At 44.1% G+C, this 25,665-nt stretch overlaps 2 long non-coding RNA genes across 2 annotated transcripts; one reads left to right on the top strand and one right to left on the bottom strand.

The window, feature by feature from the left end:
* Positions 1-1,858: 1,858 nt before the first annotated feature.
* Positions 1,859-16,833, bottom strand: LOC132209194 (uncharacterized). The gene is made up of 3 exons (XR_009445293.1): positions 16,503-16,833; positions 15,332-15,406; positions 1,859-2,457 (listed from the first exon to the last, which is right to left on the bottom strand). It is a non-coding gene; the product is annotated as an uncharacterized LOC132209194 (long non-coding RNA).
* On the top strand, positions 9,022-24,069 carry LOC132209193 (uncharacterized). The gene is made up of 5 exons (XR_009445292.1): positions 9,022-9,078; positions 9,935-10,066; positions 16,513-16,619; positions 17,440-17,601; positions 21,135-24,069. It is a non-coding gene; the product is annotated as an uncharacterized LOC132209193 (long non-coding RNA).
* Positions 24,070-25,665: the final 1,596 nt, after the last annotated feature.

Here is a 25,665-nt window from a genome sequence, read left to right as displayed (position 1 = left end):
CTACACCTTGTTATCTCAGATTCCAGCATCGGCCGTTCCTACTATCTCTGAGGAAGTTCTGGAATGAAACCAGTTCACTTGATGACCATTGTCAGTACTGCCCTCTCCCTGGTGCATACATGGCACACTCTCTCAGTGTTGAAAATGCCTTCCTCTCCTTAGTTTATTTTCCTGGCTGATAAATCATTATATCTCTGTGCGGTCACAATGAACTGAAATTTTAATGTGCCCACACTGAATAGAAGCAGTTGACAATGTAATTGCACAATTTTCTGTACCACAGTGACAGTAACAGCAGCACCACTATTGCTGCTGGAGGTGACTGGGGATGTTGGGGATGAGGTGGCCTTGTGGTATTATTTCTAGACTATTAATCCAAGGATCCAGGTAATGGACCACACCCCAATTCAAATCCTGCCATGGCAGATTGTGGAATTTGACTTCACTGAAATACCTGGAATGATGAAACTATTACGCCATCATTGATCATTGGGAATAAAAAACACCTGGCTCACTAATGGCCTTCAGGGAAGGAATCTGCCATCCTTATCTGGCCTGGCCTGCATGTGACTCCAAACCAACAGCAATGTGGTTGACTCTCAACTGCCATTTGAAATGACCAAACCATCCACTCAGTTATATCAATCACCACAAAGTCTCACAGAAATGACACAACACAGACCTATTTACCAGCAATACACAGCATGTGTATGGTAGAGATGCAAGAAAAAAGCTCATAAACACCTTCTCAAGGGCAACGAGGAAAGGGAAATAAATGCTGGCCCAGCCAGTCACACCCACAAACCATTAATCCATAAAGAAGATGACCACATTCAGGAAAGACAGGCTGAGGTGACACAGCTTACTTTAAGCAGGGACTTAGAAGTATATCTACATGGGCATGATATTCAGGAATATGGGAAAAGGCAAAAAAATGTAATTAATTTCACATTTTATTTCCGTCTCACCTGATCATCAACAATCCCTTTGCTTATATTTTTCGCTCGCTGTCTCTTTGTCAATTTATTCAACTCATTCCTTCCCCCTTCAAAACAGACATCCCTGTCACCAGCATAAATCACAATATTTGCCAGCAGATTTCAGTTCTGATGTTTGTTCAGTCGACTTGAAATATTAACTCCGCTTTTATTTCATCAGAGCCTGCCAAGCTGTTTACTTTCCTCAGCACTTTGTTTTATTTTTGTTTCAGATCTCTGACATATTTCTTTGGTTTTACCGTTTCTTTAAAATAAATTTCACGGGATGATGAAATCATTGGCAAAAGAAGCATTTGATGACCTTCATTAATTGCCTTTAGCTGTGACCATTCTACAAGGCAGTTTGAAGCCAAACATATTTTGTGGGTCTGAATTCACACTTAATCCAGCCCGGGTAATAACTTCAGATTTCTTTACCAGAGGAGATCAGTGAAATGAGACAGGTTTTTTGCCAAATTGCTGCTGGTTTTATGGTTGCTATTGGTGAAATTGGCCTTGGTTACAATTTTTATCATTTGAATGAAAGTCCTACCACCAATTGTGGTAAGATTTGAAACAGTATCTATCATGTAATAACCAGTGTCTCTGTATTACCTGCTGAGTGACTTAACTACTCTAATATGGTGTCCCTATCGCTAGTTACTTTGAAAACAAGAACAAGGGTGTGATCAAATTATGTGTAACTTGGAAGAATGGTCAGAAGACAGCTGGAACCATAAAGTCTTAATTTTACCAAGGCATAGACAATGGTTTATCCAGCCACAGCACAGAGGCAGAGGGGGAGAGTGCAGATATTATGGAGCTGGTGTTGGACAAATTTGGTGATGGAGACAATCATAAGACATAAATCAAAAAAGGTCCTCAATGTTGTGAACAAGCCTTGTTTTCAGATGCTTGTGAAGGATGAGTCTGAAATGCATGGACAATAAAGCGAGGTTTTAATTGAAACTGAAGGTAATTGTTTCCATCTTTTCCAAATACAGGTCACAGAAACGGCAACAAAGTTGTATATGCCTTGCGGAAGTAGTGACTGGACAGAGATAGAAAGGCTTACCAGGAACACCAACAACAGCGAGAAAGGGATAGTAACCAGCCTGAATAATCATCAGTACACCTTCTATTCGAAGTGGCAACGTTGGCCAAGATGCGGTAAGAAAATAAAGACCCGAGGATAAACTCCTGCCCATTGTTGTAACATTCCAGTCTATTGTTCGCAGATTCTGATCCATTGTTGTAACATTCCAGTCTATTGTTGTCAGATTCTGATCCATTGTTGTAACATTCCAGTCTATTGTTGTCAGATTCTGATCCGTTGTTGTCACATTCCAGTCTATTGTTCTCAGATTCTGATCCATTGTTGTCACATTCCAGTCTATTGTTCTCAGATTCTGATCTCTCCACCCCCTCTCTCTGCAGCTGCCGAACCCTGTCAGGGCTGTCGCTGATGCTCCCGCTTATACTATGGGATAAGAGATTGAACAGAGCGCCTTAGTTATAGGAGAGGCAAAGCTTCCTGTGACGCAGTTAGAATCCATAGAGACTGACATCAATCACAGTCACTGAACAAACAGTTCCATTTAACCCCTTTCAATACACCTACAGTGAACCTTCGGTTCACAATTGAAACTGGGCTGGATTGGATGTTAACATCGTTGGCTATTTGTCATATATTCCATCACCAATTACTCTAAAGTTGTATGTGGTGAGGGACAATGATGGATGTTTTCATTCTGCAGGTTAAGAGGCTCAGCCTTGTTGTCCACATGCAATGCTGTAACCACCTGCATCAATACACTACCCACCCCCCCCAAAAAAAGACAAGCTAAATGTCATTACTGTGTTGATTGCTCCTACACAAAAAAATATGCTGACCAAAATTGGGTTGGCCTTGCAGAGAAAGTGTGGATTTCTCACTGCTGTAATAAAACAACATTGTATGTTGAAGATACAAAGTTCTTCATTGCAGTTTATGAACTTTAAAGCAGTAACATTTACATTTCTTGATTCAACTGACCAAAACTAAAATCAAATGTGGTGTATACAAGGATGTTGTTCATTAAAGCCCATGGGACTAAAGAGCCTGGGACAGAATGAATGTGACATTGGTTCGGAGACAGAGAGGAATGGGGGCAATGTCTGTAGAGACTGGAGAGGAGCGCAGTGATATCCCAATGTCACCAGTATTTAGCAAGCACTTATTCTAACAGATGGAATGAAATGTAATGCAGAGCAAGGAAACAGGTTATATTTGGGAGATGGAATACCAAACAACAATATGAACACACCATGATAATTTAAAATGTAATAGGAAATTATATTTTATGTAAACACTGTTTAATCATGGGGTATGCAGAATGATAAAATTGTTCATATACGCACAGGGTATTCAGAAATAAAAGCAGACAAAGATTTCAAAATAACAAGGTTTAGAGCTGGATGAACACAACAGGCCAAGCAGCATCTTCGGAGCACGGGATTTCAAAATGTTAGGTGTATAGGGACTTTACAGGATAATAATAGTAGGGATATAGTTCACCCCCTGCTGCTGCAGAGATGATGGGCTGAGTGACCTCCATCTTTGCTGTAATTATTCTGAGATTTGTATGAAAATGTTTCAGAGAAGGGCACAGATTGTGCCGTCATGAGTAATCTATTTCTGTTGTCTCATGAAGTGCAGCTGCCTTGGAAATTTATCTTCAATCAAAATCGATTTCCTGAAATTCCTGCATTGAGGAAGATATTCGCAAAATGTTTTTAATAAAGAAGCAGACGCTGGTGTAATACACGTGTAACCAGCCCAATGGCTCTCACAGAATCAGGAATGGACGATATTGTCCAAATATAACCAAGTTCAACATCTGGACCTATCAAGAAAAGCAAAATTCTGGAGATTAACGAAACCTGAAATAGAAGTTAGTGGAGAAATGCAAAATATGAGGCAACATCCAGAGACAGATTTAAAGTTAACAGATCTGGTCTGTTATGAATCTGTTCTGAAAAAGTCATGTTGCAGATGCTGCTAGACATGATCATTTTTATTCCAGCATTTCTTTTCTTTCTTTTGGACTGTCACAATTTGTCTGATCTGAATCAGTACAGTGAAGCTGCCATTTGAGTTGACCTTCAAGTATTTGTGAATGGTCATTAAAGGAGACATTGCAAAGTTTCTTTAATAAAGATCCCAAGTATCGATGGCATGTTACATTGAGATAAACTGCCATGAAAAGTTTGAACTCAGTGGCACTGATATCGCACGATCAGTCCTCTTATTGAAAATGATGTGGGTCCTTACCTCAATGTCATACCATGCTCCTGATGTCGCTGGGGTTACACTCATCCAGCAAAGTCTTACCTTTCTGAGACTTTGGGCTCAACTTTGAAAACAGAAAATATCTTGATATTTTTAATAGGATGCACTCAACCATGGGTTTTAGCAGGCTCTCGCAATGGCTGAGTTTATTTGTCATCACCAATAGCTCTGGAGAAAGTAACAGCGAGCTACCTTCCTGAAACACTTCCAATCCAAATGCTGCAGACATGCACACAGAGCTGTTTGTTAGGGATTCCAGGATTTTTTTTCAATACATTATAGTCAAGGAACAGCAATTTAGTGCCTATCCAGGATGACAAGTGACTTGAATGACTACTTTCAGAGATTGATTTTCCCATTGTCGAGTCGAGGACATTACCAGTGCAGGAGTGTCTCCAATTTGCATTGATCACATTTTTGTTCAGGGCCCATAATGCCACAATGAGTGAAGTAACATGGGTGGCATGGGAAGTTACTCTGATCTCACTTCAAATGATGTTGGAACATGAGCTAAAACACTAAAGAGTGAAAGTACAGAACACCGTGCTCATTGTTCTCACAATATTCCAAAGCTTTTTTTCGGTACGGACTTCCGATTCTGTCAGCAGATGTTTGTCCTATTTGTGATGAGGCTAGTTGGTGTCTGGATTGCACTGCTTAGGAGGGTGGTTGAGGCAGGGAACATCCCAAACTTTAAAAGCATTTGGATCAGCACCTTTTGGTGTAGTCTCAATGGGCCTTTTCTCAATTGTATGGTTCTGTGTGGGAGCAGCCATGAAAGGTCTGATGTATTCTGAAGTACTGGCCAATGGCACTTGTTTGTCTGTTCCATCAACTCTGTTCAGAAAGTTTTTCAAAACAGCATCACTCAGACAGTATCAGCACTTACTCAGCCGAGGACAGCCCAGCTATCTCTGAAGACATGCAGGATTTTTCAAATGGTCAGTGCAAGGTTATTCCAGCTATTTATCACCATTATTTTAACGAAACCAATAAAATGGATACAGCTTTCCCTTCATTAGAATAAAATATTTTATCTGTTATGGCGTCATTCCTCAAAAGAAGAACAGACTCCTTCTTCCCATGCACACACTTTGAGAATGTATTTGTTTTCCTGCCGGTTCTTAATCCCCACTCCCCTCCAGTGCTGTTTCCATGATTTGGTTCCATGTTCATGCCACACAAATATGCATTTCCAAAGAGAATGTTTCTGTTTGAGCCAAGATCGTGAATGCTCACAAACTAACAGATCATATTCCTCAGCACCGTTTCACAGTCCTCAGTTCTTGCAGCAGTCTATGTCGTTATTCCAAATTATGTGGCATCATTCAGGTTTAACTGATGAATGGCTAACAAGAACAGTTCTTCAGTGTTGCTGGGCAGGAATTATCTCCAACAGGAGGCAATCCAAAAGCACCACCTTGATATTCAATGATATAATCAACTTCTAGTGACAAATATCCAGTGTGTAACTATTCATCAGAAATTCAGCAAATCATAGAGTCAGAAAGTTGTGAAGAATGGAAACAGAGGCTTCAGTTCACTTCATCCATACCAATTACATATACCCAGTAAATCTTGTCCCATTTGCTAGCTTTTGACCCATATCCTTCTAAACCTTTCCAAGTCACATACCCATCTTTTCAAATGTTGTAATTGTACCAAACTCCATTACTTCCCCTTGCAGCTCATTCCACACACTCACCTCCCTCTCTGTGTGAAAAAGTTACCCCTGAGGTTCCTTCTGAATCTTTTCCAGCTCACCTTAAACTCGCACCCTCCAATTTTGGACTCCCCCACCCCGCTGAAAACACCTTGTCTAGATACCCTATCTATTCCCCTCCTGACTTTATAAATCTCAGTAAGGTCACCCCTCAGCTTCCGAATCTCCAGGCAAAAGCTATTCGGTTTCTCCCTGCAGCTCAAACCTTCCAAACCGGGCAAATTCTTATGAATCTTTTCTGAACCTTTTCAATTTTTACAACATCCTTCCGATAGCAGGGAGACGAGAATTGCATGCAATATTCCAAAAGTGGCCTAACCAGTGTACAGTCGCAACACGACCTCCCAACAACTACACGCAATGCACTGACCAATAAAGGCAAGTTGTACCAAATGCAACAGGAGTAGACTCCCAACTTTAAGGGCATTTAAATGGTCATTGGATAAACATATGGATGATAATGGAATAGTGTAGTTTAGATGGACTTCAGATTGTTCACATTTCGGCACAAAATCGAGGGCCGAAGGGCCGGCACTGCACTGTAATATTCTGTTATATGTTAAATGCTTTCTTTACTATCCTATCTATCTCTGAATCCACTTTCAAGGAACCAAGCGCCTGCACACCAGGACTCATTGCTCAGCAATACTCCCCAGGGCCTTACCATTTAGAGTACAAGTTCTGACCTAAGTTGATTTCCAAAACGCAACATGTCAGATTTATTCAAATTAAATCTACCTACCATTCCTTGGTCCATTGTCCCATCTGATCAAGATCCCATTGTACGCTGAAGTAACCTTTTTCAGTGTCCACTACATTTCCAATTTGGTGAACTTCCAGCTGGAAGTTTTCAAGGTCAATTGATGCTGGTCTAGCTCCACTAAAATCCCAAATGAATTAAAAAGAAAGTTTGATTTTCCAGAAAAAATATTGATCTATAGAGCTAATTGCTAAAATGTTGTGGGACATATTTGCAAAATGCAGTTCATGCATAATGTGAAGGAAAAAGATAAATCACAGCTCAGGTCACAGATAATTAAAGATAATGCAGCATTTTTGAAGCAGCTGGAGGAGCACTCAAAATGCCATGCCGAGTGGGTGTCGACTTCAAGATAAGTGTGATTAATGTAGTTTTGTTTTTTTGATTGGAATAGACATGTTGAGCTGAAGGTCCTGTTTTTATGCTGAATGGATCTCTGACCTTAATTTTTGAAAACAGAAAAAGCAGTCTCACAATTTCCATAATATGTCAGCTTTTGTGCTCCTGAGATGCTGTTTGGCCAGCTGTGTTCATCCAGCTTCACACTTTCTTATCGTGGATTCTCCAGCATCTGCAGTTCCCATTATCTCTGATCACAATTTCCATATGTTGCGAGCATCAAGTGATGAGGATTGCAATCTCCAAGACCACACAGCATCCTGGCTTGAGTCTATATCATTGTCCATTCATTGACACTTCTTCAAAATCCTGAACATCTGCATGAAACATATGTTAGTGTCCCGGGGTTTCACCATCATATTCTGAACGGAAATTAGACAGAGGCAATAAATGCTGGTCTTGCCAACAAAAGTCATCTCACCAGAACAAATAAAAGTAATCTGTACTATTAAAGACATATATTCAGCCCAATCTGTTTATTAAAGCGGTTTTATTGAGATTTTAACTTTGTTCTATGTCTCTGATCTTTCTGAAAATCCATGAGGCTTTCTTGAGTATTTTCAGAGTGTCGTTTCAAAATCGTATTTGGAAGTTATACCCATCATTCTGAAAGGGAGAGCCTTCGTGGCCAGCTGCCCCTAACCCTCGCCCCTCACCTCGATCCCAGGCCGCACATCTGCTAATGTGGTAGACTGCATCCGATGTTCCCATTGTGGCTCCGCTACATCGGAGAAACCAAGCGGAGGCTTGGGGACAACTTTGCAGATCACCCATGCTCGGTTCGCACTAAACACCTCCCCCTTCCATTCTGCAAATGACATGTCCATCCTGGGCCTCCTGCAGTGCCACAACGATGCCACCTGAAGGTTGCAGGAACAGCAACTCATATTCCGCTTGGGAACCCTGCAGCCCAATGGTATCAATGTGGATTTCACAAGCTTCAAAATCTCCCCTCCCCCACTGCACCCCAAAACCAGCCCAGCTCGTCCCCGCCTCCCTAACCTGTTCTTCCTCTCACCTGCCCCCTCCTTCTACCTCAAGCCACACCTCCATCTCATACCAACAAACCTCATCCCGACCCCTTGACCAGTTCGTCCTTCCCGGACTGACCGATCCCCTACCTACCTCCCCAACTACACTCACCTTTACTGGCTCCATCCCTGCCTCTTTGACCTGCCTGCCTCCTCTCCACCTATCTTCTCCTCCGCAGCAGCAGCTACGCACTGATGATGGCTTCTCGACTGGAGACGAAACGTTTGTAATTCATTTGCCAAACTCGGGGAACAAACCAACAGCCAACTATCTTCTCCTCTATCCATCTTCGGTCCGCCTCCCCCTCTCTCCCTATTTATTCCAGAACCCTCTCCCCATCCCCCTTTTCTGAAGGATGGTCTAGGCCCGAAACACCAGCTTTTGTGCCCCTGAGATGCTGCTTGTCCTGCTGTGTCCATCCAGCTCCACAGCTTGTTATCTCACACTCTCCAGCTTCCGCAGTTCCCATTGTCTCCCCCTGGTTGGTGGAAGAATAACCCCGCCCACCCGCTGCGCGAATGACGTGAACAAAAACAAAGCCCCGCGGGTCCGGCAGCTTCTGTGACGGAGTAAACACAGTTGACGTTTCGGGTCTGGTGATCCTTGCTCAGAACAGAGTTTACGTTTCCGGTCTGGTAACCCCTACTTAGAACTGGGCCCTGCCCTTGTCCTCTGATTGGTTGGAGGAGAAGCATTTCCGCTGCCTTTTCTGTCCAGCCTCTTGCTTGCTATTGGTCGTTCGATATCAAACCGGCGTATTCAGCTATGGTGCATGCGCACAGCTCATTGTGACTGTGAGCATGCGTACTGAGAGGGATATCCGGAATGAAATGGTTCTCCATGAGAGCCACAAGCGGTGAGGACAGGTTAAAGGGGAGGGCAGCTTCGGTGCTGTATTCCAGCAAGAGGGCTGCGTGATTGCTCAGTTTAGGTCTCAGGTCCCAAACAGGGGTCTTCCGATGCCGCTTTTAGTTTGCAGAGAGCCTCAGGCTTCCTCCCTGAAACAGGCCTAGACTGTCCTGTGAGAGGGAAGGTCCTGTCAGCTTTTACCCTGTCAAGCCACTTCAGAATGTGATTACAGCAATGAGAGGTGTTCTCAGTAAAGCAGAACTCCAATGTGCACTCACTGGTTAGAGGTCTTTCCACTGTGTCCTGTGTCAGCACCCTCACTGAGTTTTTAAATAATGTTTGGCTTGAATCTGAGAGTTGAACGGCGACGTCTGGGCTGTGAGCAGCAGTTGTGCTCCAAAAAAATACAAAATCAATTATTGGTTTCTGAGGCCAGGCCTGGAAGTTAATTGCAGGTTGTTTCTTATTTGAAAACTGTGTAGACGCTTTTGGCCATTAATAATTTCAGCATCTGAGAACTGGTGCCAGCAAGTCTGGGAGACAATGTGGTCAAACAGAAGGACTTCAAAACTGGGCCAAATTCACATCTTTGATGCTGAGCTGGCTGCTGGTGTGACAGAGCCTCAGAGAAAGACCACATAATGGAGGGAGAGAGCTGAACAGGGTCGGGCTGTGTGGTTTGGATATTGGGGTTATTCTTTGCCCATCACCCCACCACAAAATCCAGCCAGTTGTTTCTCTCATTGTCCCTCTTCCCCAACACTACCCACTTCTGTACCTCCAGCCCCTATCCCACCCCTTGCTTCCCCCAGTATCAGCAAACTTCCAAAGATATTTCTGACATACTCTGTTACTTTTCTCAGAACATTCAACAACTTGAAAACTGGATTGAAAATGAGAGACAGAGCAGCCACTGCAGAAGCTTCCAAAATCACTCTGCACTTTCTTGAACTGCTGCAATCCACGTGGTGATGTAGCTCCCATGTTGCAAATTGGTAAGGAGTTGTAGGATTTTCATCCAGTGGTGATAAGGTCGTGCTGTTTTTTTGTGTCAGTTGTTGTCATTTTGTTCTTATGTTCCACCTTCAACAGAATAGAAACATAGAAAATAGGAGCAGGCGCAGGCCATTGTAGCTTTCGATCCTTCTCTGCTGGTCACTTTTGATCATGGCTGATCATTCTACTCAGCTTCTTCCCACTTTAGTGCCAGACCCTTTGATCCCTTAAGCCCCGACAACTATACATATCATCTTATTCTTGTTAACATCCAGTGTTCGCCCTTGACTGCTTTCTGTGGCAGCAAATTTCACAGGGTCACCAGTCTCTGTATTTTTAAAAATTTCCTCATTTTAATCCTGAACAGCGGAGCCCATGCCCCGAAGCTCCGACTCCCTGGTCATTGACAACATCCTTCCTGTATTTACCTAGAATTTTATTGGTTTCTGTGAAATCTTTCCTCGTTCTTCTAAACTCCAGTGAATTTCATCCTAACCAATCCATCCTATTCTTATATGTAAGTCTTGCCATCCCAGGAATCAGTCTGATCAACTGTTGCGAATAGCCTCCATAGCCAGAAGCTCCTTCATCAGATAAAAATTCCAAATTTACACATACCATCCCAGGTGTGGTCTCACTAAGATCCTGTAGAATTTCAGTAAGACATCCCTGCTCCTGTACTCAAACGCTCTAACTCTGCAGGTCAAAATACCATTTGCCTTCTTCACCCCCTGCTACACCTGCATGCTTACTGTCAGTGACTTGTGTTTTCCTAGTTTTGTAATCCAACTGGATAATCTCGAACTGAGACGCATTTCTCATTTAAATAACTAATTGATTGTATGAATACCTGGGATCCACCACTGACCACCGTACAACACTGGTTACTGACTGGCACACAAGAAATGACTGTTTATTCTGACTGTTTCTGTGTGCGAAACAGTTCTGTATCCCTGTGAATACTCAATCTCCCATGCTTTAAATTTACGTGCTTATCTCTTCTGTGGGACCTTTTGAACACTTTCACAAAGCCCACGTAAGCTATGTCCACTGCCTTTTCAACTCTAAATGTTGCACTCTTGAAACATTCCAGCAGATTTGTCCAGCATGATTTCCCTTTCATAAATCCATACTGACTTTAATTCTGTCACTGTTTTCCAGTGTTAAGTTTAAGGTTTATAGTTCTCAGGCTTCTCCCACATCCCTTCTAAACCAAAGGATTAATATCAGCCACTCTCCAGTCATCTGGCACCCACCAAATATTTACAGCTGATAAAAATTCCTGCAATTTCCTCCCTTACTTCCCACAATGTCCTGGAATACACTCGATCAGGTCCTGATGATTTATCCACCTTTGTATTTTCGAAGACATTTAGCACTTTGTCTCCTGTAATGTGAACTATTTTCAAAATATCAAAAATTATTTGAGTTCTCTAGCCTCCTTCGTTACAACTTGTCCATGCCGACCAGGCTTCCCAAACTGAACGAGTCCCACTTGCTTGAGTTGAGTCCATATCCCTCTCAATCTTTCCTGTTCATGCAGCTGTCCAAATGTCTTTTAAATATTGGAAGTGTACCTGCATCTGCCACTTCCTTTGGCAGTTCATTCCACATAGAAACAACCCTCTGTTTGAAACAGCTCCTCATGGCTGCCCTTCAAATCTTTCTCCTCTTCCGTTAAAAATTACGCTGTTGTTTAGACTCCCCGATCCAAGGGAGAAGACCCTTGCTGTTCACATTATACCCCTCACGATTTTATAAACCTCTCAAGTCAATGCTCAACCTCCTATTTTCCAGTGAAGTCCCAGTCTCTCCTCATAACTCATACCCTCCAGTACTGGTAACCTATAGACTGTAAGTGTAGCATGAAGCCACCAGGAGTAGAAAGTTAATCCAGCCACGAGAAGCATCACCTAACCTCCATCTCTTTGGCCCTTCGTCAAATAGTATGGCAATAAGCACTGTCCAGATTCAGGCATGAACAGGGAACATTTCAGCTTGCTTTCTGCAGCCCCCGAGTCTTGAAATTCCCCTCCCAAATGAAAAGGGATCTTCCATTCACCTTATCTGTACTCTTCATGATTTTATATACATATAAATCACCCCTCCATTCTTAGACTGCAGTGGAAAAATGCCTCAACCGATCAAGCCTCTCCTTGTGATTCTCAACCTCCATTCCTGGCAACTTCCTGCTAAGTCTTTGCTGAATCCTCCCCAGGTTGATGATATCCTTCGAAGAACAGGAGATCTGAAGTGGACACATTACTCCAGAAGAGGCCTCACTGATGTTCTGCACAATTTCAACATAACGTCCCACCTCCTATACTCTAAAGGCCTGAGCAGTGAAGGCAAGTAGGCTAAACTCCGACCTAACCACCCTTTCTACATGTGACGCCAACCTCACAGAATTCAGGGCCTGAACCTTGAGGTCTCTCTTTTCGACAACACTAACCCCAAGGCCCTACATTTAATTGTACAAATACTGATCTTGTTTGTTTTACCAAAATGAAATACCTCGCCTTTATCCAAATTAAACACCACCTGCCATTCCTCAGCCTCTTAACCCTATAAATCAAGATCTCTTTGTAATCTTGGACATCCGCACATCCTTCTTAAATCTGCCCCCTCTCACTTTAAATCTGTACACTCTTTTCCATTCCCCATCCCTGGGAAAAAGACGCCGTGCATTCTTCCTGTCTAAGCCCCTCATGATTTTATCCACCTCAGTAAGGTCACCGCTCGTTCTCTTACATTCCAAGGAATAAAGCCCAATTCTGGACAACCTCTCCTCAGAACTCAGGCCTACTATTCCTAGCAACATCCTTGTAACTCTTCTTTGCACGTTTTCCAGTTTAACTGTGCCTTTCCTGTAACAGGGTGACCAAAACTGTACACCACACTGCAGGTGTGGCCTCACCAATGACTTGTATATCTTTAACATAACGTCCCAACTCTTAAATGCAATGCATCAACCGAAAAAGGCCAGCATGCTAAATGCTTTCTTCACCACCCTGTCTACCTGTGATGCTGCTTTCCACCAACTATGCGCTTGTGCTTCTTGGTCTCTCTGCTCCACAATATTCCTCAGAACCTTACCATTCACTGTATAACTCCTACCTTGGCTGAACTTTCCAAAGGCCAACACCTCACGCTTAGCTGTGTTGAATTTAATTTGGCAATCCTCAGCCCACTTCCCCATCTGATCACAATCCCCCTGTAATTTTTGATACCTCAGCGATACCTCTTAAGTTTGCAGATGATACAAAATTACTAATCGTGCCATATACATTCACATCCAGATTATTTATGTAAGGGACAAATAACAAAGGTCCCAGTATCGGCCCCCGTGGCACACCATTAGCCACAGGCCTCCAGTCCGAGAACCAACATTCAGCCATCACGCTATGCTTCCTACCGTCGACCCAATTTCGAATCCCATAAGCTAGCTGTCCTGGATCCCACACAACCGAACCTTCATGACCAGGCTGCTGTATGGGACCTTGTTAAAGGCCTTACTAAAGTCCATATAGACAGCATTCGCTGCCCTAATCTCATCAATTCTCTTGCTTACCTCCTCAAAAAACTTGAATAGATTGTCAGACATGATTCCTGTGCACAAAATCATGCTGACAATCCCTCATCGTATCTTGAATATCCCAGCTTTGGTTGATCGACTCCCTAAATATCATCTTCAATACCTTGTCTACCACTGGTTCACTGGCCTGTAGTTCCCTGGCTGGTCTTTGCTACCTTTCTTAACCAATGGGACAACATTAGCCAACCTCCAGTCTTCTGGAATTTCAGTAGTGAGAAAAGATGAAGGGAAAAATCTCTGCAAGGGCCTCTGCAGTTTCTTCCCCTGCCTCCCACAGTGTCCAAAGATGGACTTCATCAGGTCCAGTGGAATTAACAACCTTAATGTGCTTTAAGGTTGCAAACGCCACCTTGATGGTCCGAAACATCCCCACTTGCTTCCCTTGTTTCCTTAGCATCCATGATTCTCTGCTTAGTAAACACTGAGGAGAAATACTCGTTAAAAATCTCCCCCATCTCCGTGAGCTGTTTTCAAACCAAAATATTTCGACCCCTGACTTGTCCCCCCTCCATTTCTTTCTCAACAGTAAAACTTGATGCAATATATTCCTTTCAAATCTCTCTCCTCTCCAGATGCTCAACACAGAGTTGATCTCTTTCATCTTTATGGAGCCCTGCTTGCTCTCTCGGTGCTCTCTTGCTCTTAGTGCACTTGCAGAAACTCTTGGAATTATTCTTAAGCTTATCAACCAAGGCAGTTTCATGTTACCTTTTTGCCATCCTGATCTCCTGTTTAAGAATGCCCCTAACACTGTTTACACTTTCAAGAGATTTATTTGAGCCGAGTTTTTATTTATATCTACTAATTTATTTTTTTTTATTCTTGACTAAAACCTGAGTATCTTTTTTCACCCATTGTTCTCTAATCGTACCAGCCTTACCTTTCACTCTTACGGGGACATAATGACTCTGAATTGTCACATTTTTGAAAGCCCCCCCACACTTATCAGACATCCTTATCCCTGCCGTCTACTCATGTCAACGTTTGAAAGTTATCAAAACAGAAGCTGCTGGAAAAGCTTAGCAGGTCTGGCAGCATCTGTGAAGGACAAATCAGAGTTAATGTTGTGGGTCTGTTAATCCTTCCTCAGAAGTGTTGAAAGTTCTTTTCTTACAGCATTAAAATTTGCCTTACTCCAGTTAAAGCTTTTTCTTTTTCTGGAAGGCATATCCTGTTCCATAATTGTTTTAAAACTGACAGTAATTCTGTCACAAGACTCAAAGTTTCCCTGTACTGTCACTTCAGTCACTTGCTACGCCTTATTTTTTTTTTCCATAGGAGCATCGATTTATTGATAAAGAAAAAATTCTTGAACACATTTCAGAAAATACTCCCCATCTAAACCTTTAACACTATGGCAGTCCCATTAAATGTTTGGAAACTGAAAATCACCGATTATGACCTTGTTATTCTTACACATATCTGAGATCCCTCTGCATATTTGTTCCTCAGTTTCCCTCTGACTATGAGGAAGCCTATGGTACAATCCCATCAGATGATTGTTCCTTTCTTATTTCTTATTTCTTATTTCTAATTTCAGCATATGTTTTCATGGGATGATTTTTCAGAAACATCTCTTCTAGTGATAGCAGCAATGTTTTCCTTATTTAAAAAAAATTCCTGCAATTAGCCCATATTCGCTCCAAACCATTCAAATTCATGTACTTACCTGAATGTTTTTCAAACATCGTAACCACCCACATCCTTCACTTCCTCTGGCAGTTCATTCCACACACTGAGCACTCTATATAAAACAAAAAGATGCCCGTCATGTCTTTTTTAAAATCTTTCTCCTCTCATTTTAAAAATATGCCCCTGGTTTTGAAATCCCCCACCTGAGGGATAAAACCTTTGTTATTCCTTATCTGTGTCTCATTATTTTATTAACCTACATAAGGTCATCCCTCAACCTCTTACCTTCCCGTGAAAGAAGTTCCCACCAATCCAGCGTATTTTTATAACTCAACGCCTCCATTCCCGGCAATATCCTGGTAAGTGTTTTTCCAAACCCACTCCAGTTTAACAATATTCTTCCCAGAACAGGACAACCAGAGCAGCACACAGTTCTCCAGAAGAGGACTCTCCATCATCACTTCCCAGCTCCTGTACTCAGGCCTGAGCAATGAAGATAAGTGTGCTAAATGCCTTCCACATACCGTGTCTACCTGTGATGCAAATTTCAAATAATTATGTGCCTGAAACCCTCGGTTTTTTCTGATCTGCAACACTACCCAGAGCCCAACCATTAATTGTGTCAGTCCTGCCTTTTGAAGTATTGCGTTGTGGTAAAACAAACATTTATCCAAACAAAATTCAATCTGCCATTCCTCAGCCCATTGCCCCAATTGATCAAGATCTCTCTGAAACCCAGAAAGCTACGAGGCCATCTCCCTTACTTTGACAACAAATAATAATCAGTGAAATGATGTTCTCCTTCATTTGTACAAGGAAGGGGTCAGACCAAATCTCGAATACCATATGCAGGTTTTGGTCTTCTGTTGTTTTATTCAAAGTGGCTCAGAGGAGGTTTACAAGATTGAAACCTGGAATCAGTGGGTTGTCTGAGGAAGATGGATTGGGCAGGAAAGAGGGAAAAGTGTTTGTCAGGAGCTGCTGATTAAAACAGGAAGCTGACGTGAGCCAGGATATAGGGTGTATTGTATTTTATAAGGTGAATTTATTCAAACTTGTGCCGCATGCATGCGGAAGAGGTCTATAAGCCTAGCTCGGAGACACTCTTCCATTTCCAGCTACTCGGAAACGGCATATTAAGGCATTTTCACATCAGAATGGTTGCATGTAACATTGATATAAAATAAATTTCAATGTCAGTTACTTACTACAAAACAGGATGCTGTTCAGTTTCTGTCAACGTTCTGAGTCCTCGAATTTCAACAGGACTGCCACTTCCATACTATCTTCAGAGCTTCTCTACCCCACCGTCAGCTCACAGCTGGGTGAGTAATACTTACATGACTATCAGAAGCTATACAGATAGTTTCAGAGCCCTAAGTAACTGTTGATGTTTCGCTGTTATGGACCTGCAGTTAAACTGTCTGAGAGATGTTAATGTGAAATCATCTCATTCATTTACATACTTCTATAAATTAAAGTCTTTTGTCTTCATTTGATTCCTACGCAGAGGCTTTAATTTATAGAAGTAAACTCTTATCTACCGACACATCGGTATGCAGACACTGCCCTGAAACTTCCTGCCCAGCTAGGAATTCAGTGTAATGCTTTTGTAACTCCTTATCTTCTCACACATCGGTATGCAGACACTGTCTTAAGCTTCCTGACTAAATTAAAACTAGAATCAAACTGTTTCAAATAGGGTTCGGTGGGGAAATTTTGTAAAGGTGTGAAACCTCTGAAGCATGTAACTTCTGTCACTGGCAAAGGGGCCAGGGCACTGATTTGGTTCTAGCCAGACAAACTGGCCACTTGAAATCTCAATCTGTCACAGTCAACAACTCGAAATTGCCTCCTGCCATTAGCAGCCACTTTACTAGCAATCGATACTGTATCCTGGTCTTTTATGTTGTTGATGTAATAATTGTTTGGTATCCTGATTTTGTCTGTTGTAGTAATCGTTTTCTGTATCATGTCATTGTAAGTTGTGAAATCGTTTTATGTATCATGTCTTTTGTAAGTATAAAAAGCGGGGACTGTCCGCTGCTCGGGGAAAATTACTTGCGAGACTCCGCACTCTGAGTACAGTGATTCTCCACAGCTTGTGCTTGCTTGGTAATAAAGGGATTTGTGTTTTTTAAACAGGTCAGTGTCTTGTTGTTATTGCAGCAAGTCCGTGAGGGTCTCCAAAAACGAACTTGACATTTGGCGCAAGAGCAGGGTTCCAACATGTACAGCAGTCTCACCTGGAGGGCTGAATAAGTGATCGTTCGAGTGTCAGTGGAGTCAGACAGATGGGCCCGCAAGGTACGATTCACCTTGGTCTCTCTCACTAACCTGCCATCTGTGCGACCCCCTCATCCCTGCGTGTCTCTGTACTGACGGAACCCAGGATAACTCACGGCCTTGAACACTGCTAAATCCTGATGCCTGGAGGTTCGAGTCCCCTGGTGGCCGGGGTTGGAGTCCCCAGGTCAGATAACGGGTAATTTTATAAATCCAGGAGGATAGATTTCACCCGGTGACCGGGGGGTGAAATCCTGTGTCGGGCAATAGGGAAAAGGTAGGGCGTTTCTTGTAAGACCTAGGTACAGTGTAGTTACCGTGTCTGTCTGTTTCCACCACCCTGCGTTCGACCGGTTGTTAAGAGGGGAAATCCCCCACGCGAAGGTCAGGACCCTGAAGTGGGTGTTGAGACTAAGTGCACTGCGGTAGTATACAGGGATAGTAAAAAGTGAAAGCGCTAATAAAAAAAAAGCAAAGGAAAAAATGGGACAAACACTGGATAAATGAGGTGTTGGCACTCCTTTACATCGATTATGCTGGGATAATCCCGAAAATGAAGTACAGTACAGACGCCTGTCAGCATGCTTAAACAAAAGATTGGGAAATGAGAATTGGCCATTGGGGAGAACGCGGGATATCGATCTATGCACTAAAGCAGGAGAGGCACTGGAAAGGGTTAATGTCATTCTAGAGAAAGAGAGCTGAGGAGCTGACTGAAAAATCAAAACTGGCCAGTTGGGTGGATAATGCACGTAGCAGAGGGATCAGTGCCTGTGATAACGAGGGGAAACCAAAAACTTGGGAAGTTTTAAAACTGCAGTGTGAGGATCATGAGACGATGAAAGGGAAAGAGTTAACCAAGAAAGACAGGAGAGAGAACAACGAGACAAGGAATGGGGGCTAGAGCGGCAGGCCGCATTGACAGAAAACAAAAAAAAATCGAAGGTACCTCCTAACGTATCTGGCATGCCGATGTTCCAAATTAATGACATGGATGAGCAAGACCGAGGAGGACTGGGGAAGGCATCCCTGTGCCTCATCGGGACTGCTTCCCCCTCCAGAACCCTACCCGTCCTTGGCCAATCTACATCTGCAGGCAGCCCAACACCGCCATCAGTCCCAGCAACCGCCACCGTACGCTGCCCAAACTAAACCTCCCATAGAATCTCCAAGCGCTTCAGTAGGCAGCCCACATGAATCCCCTGGCAAGCCCACGGCTTGTACAGACCCAAACCTCCTGTCATACCAGATCTAAAACAAAACAGGGAAACAGGAAACAGGGCGCAGGCCAGACGGTCAGTGAGCAAAAGGAGGGACGACAGGATCCTTTTAAAACCCATGAGAAGCCCAGGAAGACATAAGTCCTGGGTGCAGCCTCCTTGACCCTCTAACGACTGTTTACTGTTTCCTGGGGATTCCACAAGTAGCGAAGAATATGATCGTCCCAACTCACATGCAGAGGATAGTGAATGTGAGGACAGAGTTTGGAAGAGATCCTCGAATAGCCCTCGCCTAAAGAAGGACCCCTGTCAGAAAATAAACCCGGCAATTCCCTAATCTCAGACTCTCACCCGAGCCCAGAACAAGGGGGTCAAAATGCAATGCAAATCGATGCGCCTTGGAAGCCACAAAAGATGTGTTTAATTATGTCAAGGGCTCCTGATCGAGCCTGTGCTGCATCTATGCTGCGCTCTCCAGCCCGAGGGGTCAGTCCCAGGAACTTGACCTCCCTCAACCCTATCTGTGCCGCCTTCGGGTTTACCTTCAACTCGCTGTTGCGCAGGAAATGTAGCAACTCCCTCAGTAGGGGGCCATGTTCCTCACTCTTGTCTGTGAACAACAGGATGTCATCCACGTACTGTACAAGCCTGTGTGGCTCACTGAAATCTTTTAAACAGTCTGCCATACACTGGTGGAGAATGCTGGGGCTATAATGGAAACCCTGTGGCAGACAGCTCCACGTGTACTGTTGTCCTGTAAAAGTAAATGCAAATTTGCACTGGTCCTGCTGAACCGGGATAGACCAGAAACCATTCGAGATATCCAGCACTGTGAAATTCCACCCCACCCCGTCGCTTTAAGGCAGGAGAGCGCCTTTCCATCAATGGCACACGCCACTGTTTTGAAACTCACGCCCATTTCTCCAGGTAATGGATACCTCTTGAAACTTGCAGTTTCTCCCATAGCTGTGGCTCCGCTGGGTCTGAGGGCCCACCTGCAACATTAATTCTTTTTTTCCCAAGAATTTCTGATTTTTGTGTCTGGTAAATTTTTGGGGTTTTTTTTAGCCTGTATAAATCCAACTCTAGCTTGAAAATTTTTGAACGAACTTTAGTTTCCTTCCCCTCCTGCCACTCTCTAAGTTCAGGACACCATTGTAATGTTAGTGCCCACACTGCCTCCCTGGTTCAGTTTGGTAAATGGGATATGGTGACACTGTGCAAATGAGACATGACACGGGGCAGAGATTCCTCCTGTGTGCTCACCCTGTTGCCCTTCCTCCTGACTGATAGCAATCGTCATGCGGAGTGGGTATTGAAACTGCCCTACCCCGTGTGGTACTACATCACTTACACACGCACAGACATCATACCGAAACTGACAGGTTTACAATAGGCCCTTTAAACTTGAATTATAACGACCAGTTGCCTCCTACTCCACTCATCTGGACACTGTATCTCAGGGATTACCCCCTTGTTCCCAGGTTCTCCCTGCGATTTGTTCCTTATCTCTTCCTGCTCCAGTATTGACCCAGCCACATTTCTGAGCGAACCCCCGCATGACTGCCTGCTGAGGAACCAATTTCTAACCTCTCCCTGCCTGGCCCTTACTGATGCCCCACTTCCTTCTCCGGATCCGGTGTGGATTTTTAACGTCCTCAGGTACACCCACCCAGGATTCCCTGTCTGTTGAAAACCTCCAGGCATTCCTCCTCCCTAAACAATTTCACACTTAAATCTAAACAATTGGCTATTCTCAAATGCGCTGCCCATGCCTCTGTTGATTCAGTAGTTACTCGGGGCAGCGCTTGGGCTGCTCTGGCTGCTAAACAGGCTGCTGCAGACCAAATTTTTATGATACCCTCTATGAACAAGCAGGCGGTAAATCGCACGCCTTCAGACAAGACGGGCATGCCAGACATGGTCACTGTTCGGCACTTACAGGGGGACGCCCCTGCTTCTGAAAAGAATATTTGGAAGACGCATGGATGTTTTCATTCTGCGTCCTCAGGCCTTTGGGTTACACCAATCGGCCAAGTGTGCGTACCTGATACTTTATTACCTATGCTTGGTGACTGTGTGCTTCTGACACCCACATTGACAAGGAGGGAATGAGTGGTATTATGCTACGTACCTGGTGGCAACCCTGAATGACTGAGGCAGCCCAGTCTCGTATAGCATCTTGTCCCACATGCCAGCAAAACAATGTGGGTCAGGGGGTGAGACGCTCACCAGGAAAAGCACCCTTGCCAGGTGGGCCGTTTGAATGCATTCAGCTAGATTTTATTGAACTGCCACGCGTAAACTGTGACGAATATTGTCTTGTCATCGTAGATGTATTCAGTAGGTGGATAGAGGCTTTCCCAAAGACAAACAACAAAGCCTCAACACTAGTAAAACTGTTATTAACTGAAATAGTACCAAGGTTTGGAGTACCGCGACAAATTAGTTCGGAAGACGGCTCTCACATTGTGGGGAAAATTAATAAGGAACTGTGTGGTACATTACACATCCAACAACGATTCCACTGTGCCTACCACCCTCGGGCAGCAGGGATAGTAGAGAGAGCTAATGCAACACTTAAAACCAAACTCACCAAGTTGACACCCGAAACCGGCCTTAATTGGTTAAAGGTTTTGCCACGAGCCTTGTATCACATGCGAATAACACCCCACTCTACTACTGGGCTCTCAGCAGCGGGAATAGTCTATGACTGACCCAGCAGAACAACATGGGATGCCAATACCAGCCCACCCAGCAAAACAGACCTAAATGTGATGGGAGAAGAAATGCGAAGACACTTCTGACAACTAACATCATCTTGAAAGTTTCTCCATTTGCCGGTGAAGTGCGCCTTCGGACCACCTCCGCAGACACCGGAACAAGGCCTCGAGATTCAGGATCGATCATCATGGCCGCAGATTGGAGATTTTGTACTTGTCCGGGACTGGGGTCGCCCCAAGGTGGAAAGGACCGTACCAAGTGTTTCTTCAGACTCCGACAGCTCTTAAAGTTAAAGGACAGAATCGCTGGATCCACTTAAGTGACTCTAAATGATGGATTTCCTCATCGGCATGCAGTTAACCATTGGACTGAGTATTAGTCTGACCATGCATGGCCAGCAGGACAATTTTGTTTTATAAAACACACATACGGCTGCACGGGAATCGGACAGCATGTTACCCGTTGGCACGATCTGTAGAAGCATTATTTGTGGCAACATCTGCCTGGAACCCTAGTCAGCTTTATGAAATAGAGTATTCCGGTAAGCCTTGCTGAAGGGAGAGGGGATCTTGGACACAGGTGTGCAGGGTACATGTGTGAAACTGGTAGTTAGTGGTCTCTCTGGTTGTGTGGACACTCGACCTGGGCATGGGAAGGAAGGGGCTAGCTGTACAAATCCCAACAGCTATCTGTTTTGCTTTAATGGAACTGGAACTTGTTGCGTGCCTGCTCTCGTTACTCATCACCCCCAAAATACTTCCTGGCCCCATCGGTGCATAAAGAGAAATTGCACCACTATAGGAGAATTGTTGAATTGCCCCTGCTTAGAATCTAAGCCCATATCTGTGACCCCGGGCATACAGTAGAGTTGTGGGGATTGCAATGGCACTCATGTAGAAACAGACTATGGGTCATTTCCATTTAACTCCGCAAGTTTCCATCCACGTAAGGATCAGTCCTCCTGGCACAGCTATCAAGAAATACGTGAGTCTGTTTGCCTTCTTAACGAGACCTTCACTGCTACCACTCCAACTCTGCCAGTGCTGTTTGCTGTTGGGACCATTGAGCCCCTCACTGTCCCTTGTCCCCAACAAGTACAAATTCAATGGCGAATTGTCACACGATTCCTGAGCTGGGGGTTTTGCGCTGCATGGCAGAATCCAGTTGTGTTGGGCTCTTCCTTAGGATATGGTTTCCTGGGACTGTCGGCTTGGGATGCTCTCCTGGGGTGGTGGCCACAAAGGAAAATTCGAAATTACCTTGTATGTTGACTCACCGCCCTGGGAAACAGCACAATGACGGCATTGGAGGCAGTCAACCAAGAATTAGCCGAACTTTGGCTCTATGATCAGCAAACCCAATATGCAGTGGACTATCAGCTGGCTCAGCAAGGAGGTGTATGCACTATTAATGGGGACAAGTGCATTACCCACGTCACCAACGAGTCCTATAACATTACCCAGGCTATCCAAGCCATACAGGGGCAGTTGGAACAGTACAGTGAGGGAGTCCAGCCTGGACAGGGTTTGTTGGGATGGCTTCTGGGTGGTTCTTGGGGTTCATATTTGCTGCATGGGTCAGTTGTTCTAGTGGTTGACATAGCTGCCTGCTGTACATTTATGGCATGCATGAGCCCTTGCTGCAGATTTGTGTTTGACAGGTTAGCAGCTCTCCTCTCGGCCCTGTTATAAGTTATCATGAAATGATAGAAGGAGGGAATGAGCTGTTAATGTGATAACATCTCATTGATTTCTATACTTCTATAAATTAAAGTCTTTGTATAGGAATCAAATGCAGATAAGAGACTTTAATCTATAGAAGTAAACTCTTATCTACCGAAACATAGGTATGCATGCACTGCCCTGAAGCTTCCTGCCCAGCTAGGAATTCAGTGTAAAGCTTTTGTAACTCCTTTTCTTCTCACACATCGGTATGCAGACACTGTCTTAAGCTTCCTGACTGAATTAAAATTAGAACCAAACTGTTTCAAATAGGGTTAGGTGGGGAAAATTTGTAAAGGTATGAAACCTCTGAAGCATGTAACTCCTGTCGCTGGCAACGGGGCCAGGGCACTGATTTGGTTCTAGCCAGACACACTGGCAACTTGAAATCAGAATCTGTCCCGGACAGCAACTTGAAATCGCCTCTTGCCATTAGCAGCTACTTCACAAGCAATCGCTACTGTATCCTGGTCTTTTATGTTGTTGATGTAATAATTGCTTGGTATCCTGTTTTTGTCTGTTTGTAGTAATTGTTTTATGTATCGTGTCATGGTAAATTGTGAAATCGTTTTCTGTATCATGTCTTTTGTAAAGTATAAAAAGCGGGGACTGTCCGCTGCTCGGGGAGAATTGCTTGCGAGACTCTGCACTCTGTGCTGGGTAACTACAGTGATTCTCCACAGCTTGTACTTGCTTGGTAACAAAGGGATTTGTGTTTTTTTCTAAACAGGTCACTGTCTTGTTATTGCAGCAAGTCTGTGAGGGTCTCCGAAAACAAAATTGACATGTGACACAGAAATAAGAGGAGGCCATTCAGCCTTTCGAGACTCTTACAGAGCAACAAGAAGCCACTCAGCCTCTTGAGCCTGTTACACATGAACAGGAAGAGTTCGTTAGACCTCCCAAACCTGTCACAGTGTAATAGGCCATTGAGCATCTTGAGCCTTTTACAGGTGAACCTGAGGTGGCCATTCAGCCTCTCGAATCCAAGGATGATTGATGAACAAGATTTAGTGTGTTACAGAGATAGCAGGAGCTGCCGATGGTGGAGATCTGAGATAAGGTGTCGAGCTGGATGAACACAGCAGGCCAAGCAGCATCAGAGGAGCCTGCTGTGTTCATCTCGCCTCACACCGTGTTATCTAAGATTTAGTCTGTGTTCGGATGATAGAAATTATTGAATGAGGTTTTCTTCTGTGGCGTTGTAACTGGGAGTGGAATCAGAGCATTTGACTCCTTTTGGCTAAATCTTACATTAATATGGTGGTGTCATTTTCATTGTGTTTGACGGAGGGTTTCTCTCTGCGAGGCCAGGCTGGTTTTCTGGTGCTATCTTATTGACCTCCCTTCATGATATACCTACCTCACACCATGACATCCATTTCAGTCAATGCCAGCCCCATTCTCCCACCCATCACGGCTGAAGCTACTTCCTATTGCCGGGTGCTGCTGGATATTCAATTATCCCTGGCACAGGTGCCATCTTTAAAATGCCAATGGGTACATGGTTGAGCTTTCTCATTTCAGTGCTGCCATACTCAGTTTGCTGCAGCCTGGCTGGGCAGGGGCAATGGAAAAAAAAATGCAATGGAAAGCTCGCTGCCGTGGAAAGGCTGCCAATATCATCAAAGACCAATTGCACCCCGGTGATGATCTTCAACAACCTCTTCCATCAGGCAGTAGATAATGAAGCCTGAACACGCGCACGCACGTGTAGGCTCAGGAGCAGCTTTATCCTGACCATCGTTGGACTGATGAATGTATTTTTTCATCTCAAATGATGCTGTTCTTGCAAATGTTGGTCTTGCCAAATACACACCGGTGCATTGCAACCTGTCTGCCTCTGTCTAAGTCTATTTGATCTGTCCATCCTTTGCTTTCTGTGATCTGCCTGTGAGATAAACCCAAGTTTCTCCAACCTCTCCTCGTAGATAATGCCCTCTATACCAGGAAACATCCTGGTAAATCTTTTTCTCTACTCTTTCCAAAGCCACCACACCCTTCTGGTAGTGTGGCAACCAGAACTGAACACAATATTCCAAATGCGGCCTAACTAAGGTTCTATGAAGCTGCGGCATTCCCTGCCAATTTTCACCCTCAATGCCTGGGCTGAGATAGGCAAGCATGCCATCTACCTTGCTGACTACCTTTTCCATCTGTGTAGCCACTTGCAGTGACCTGTGTACCTGGACACACAGATCCCACTGCCTATCAGAAATCTTTAGGGTTCTGCCATTTACTGTGTATTTTCCATCCGGATTAGAACTTCCAAAATGCATTACCTCACATGTTTCTGGAATGAACTCCATCTGCCATCTCTCTGTCCAAGTCACCATCTAATCTATATTCAGCTGTATCCTTTGACGGCCCTCATCGCTGTCCGCAATTCCACCAACCCTTGTGTCATCGGCAAACTTACT

This window comes from Stegostoma tigrinum, unplaced genomic scaffold, assembly GCF_030684315.1.
Source record: "Stegostoma tigrinum isolate sSteTig4 unplaced genomic scaffold, sSteTig4.hap1 scaffold_70, whole genome shotgun sequence".
In the NCBI taxonomy this organism is placed as follows: domain Eukaryota; kingdom Metazoa; phylum Chordata; class Chondrichthyes; order Orectolobiformes; family Stegostomatidae; genus Stegostoma; species Stegostoma tigrinum.
Note: the sequence above shows the minus strand (reverse complement) of the source record. Positions and strands in the feature narration are given on the sequence as shown.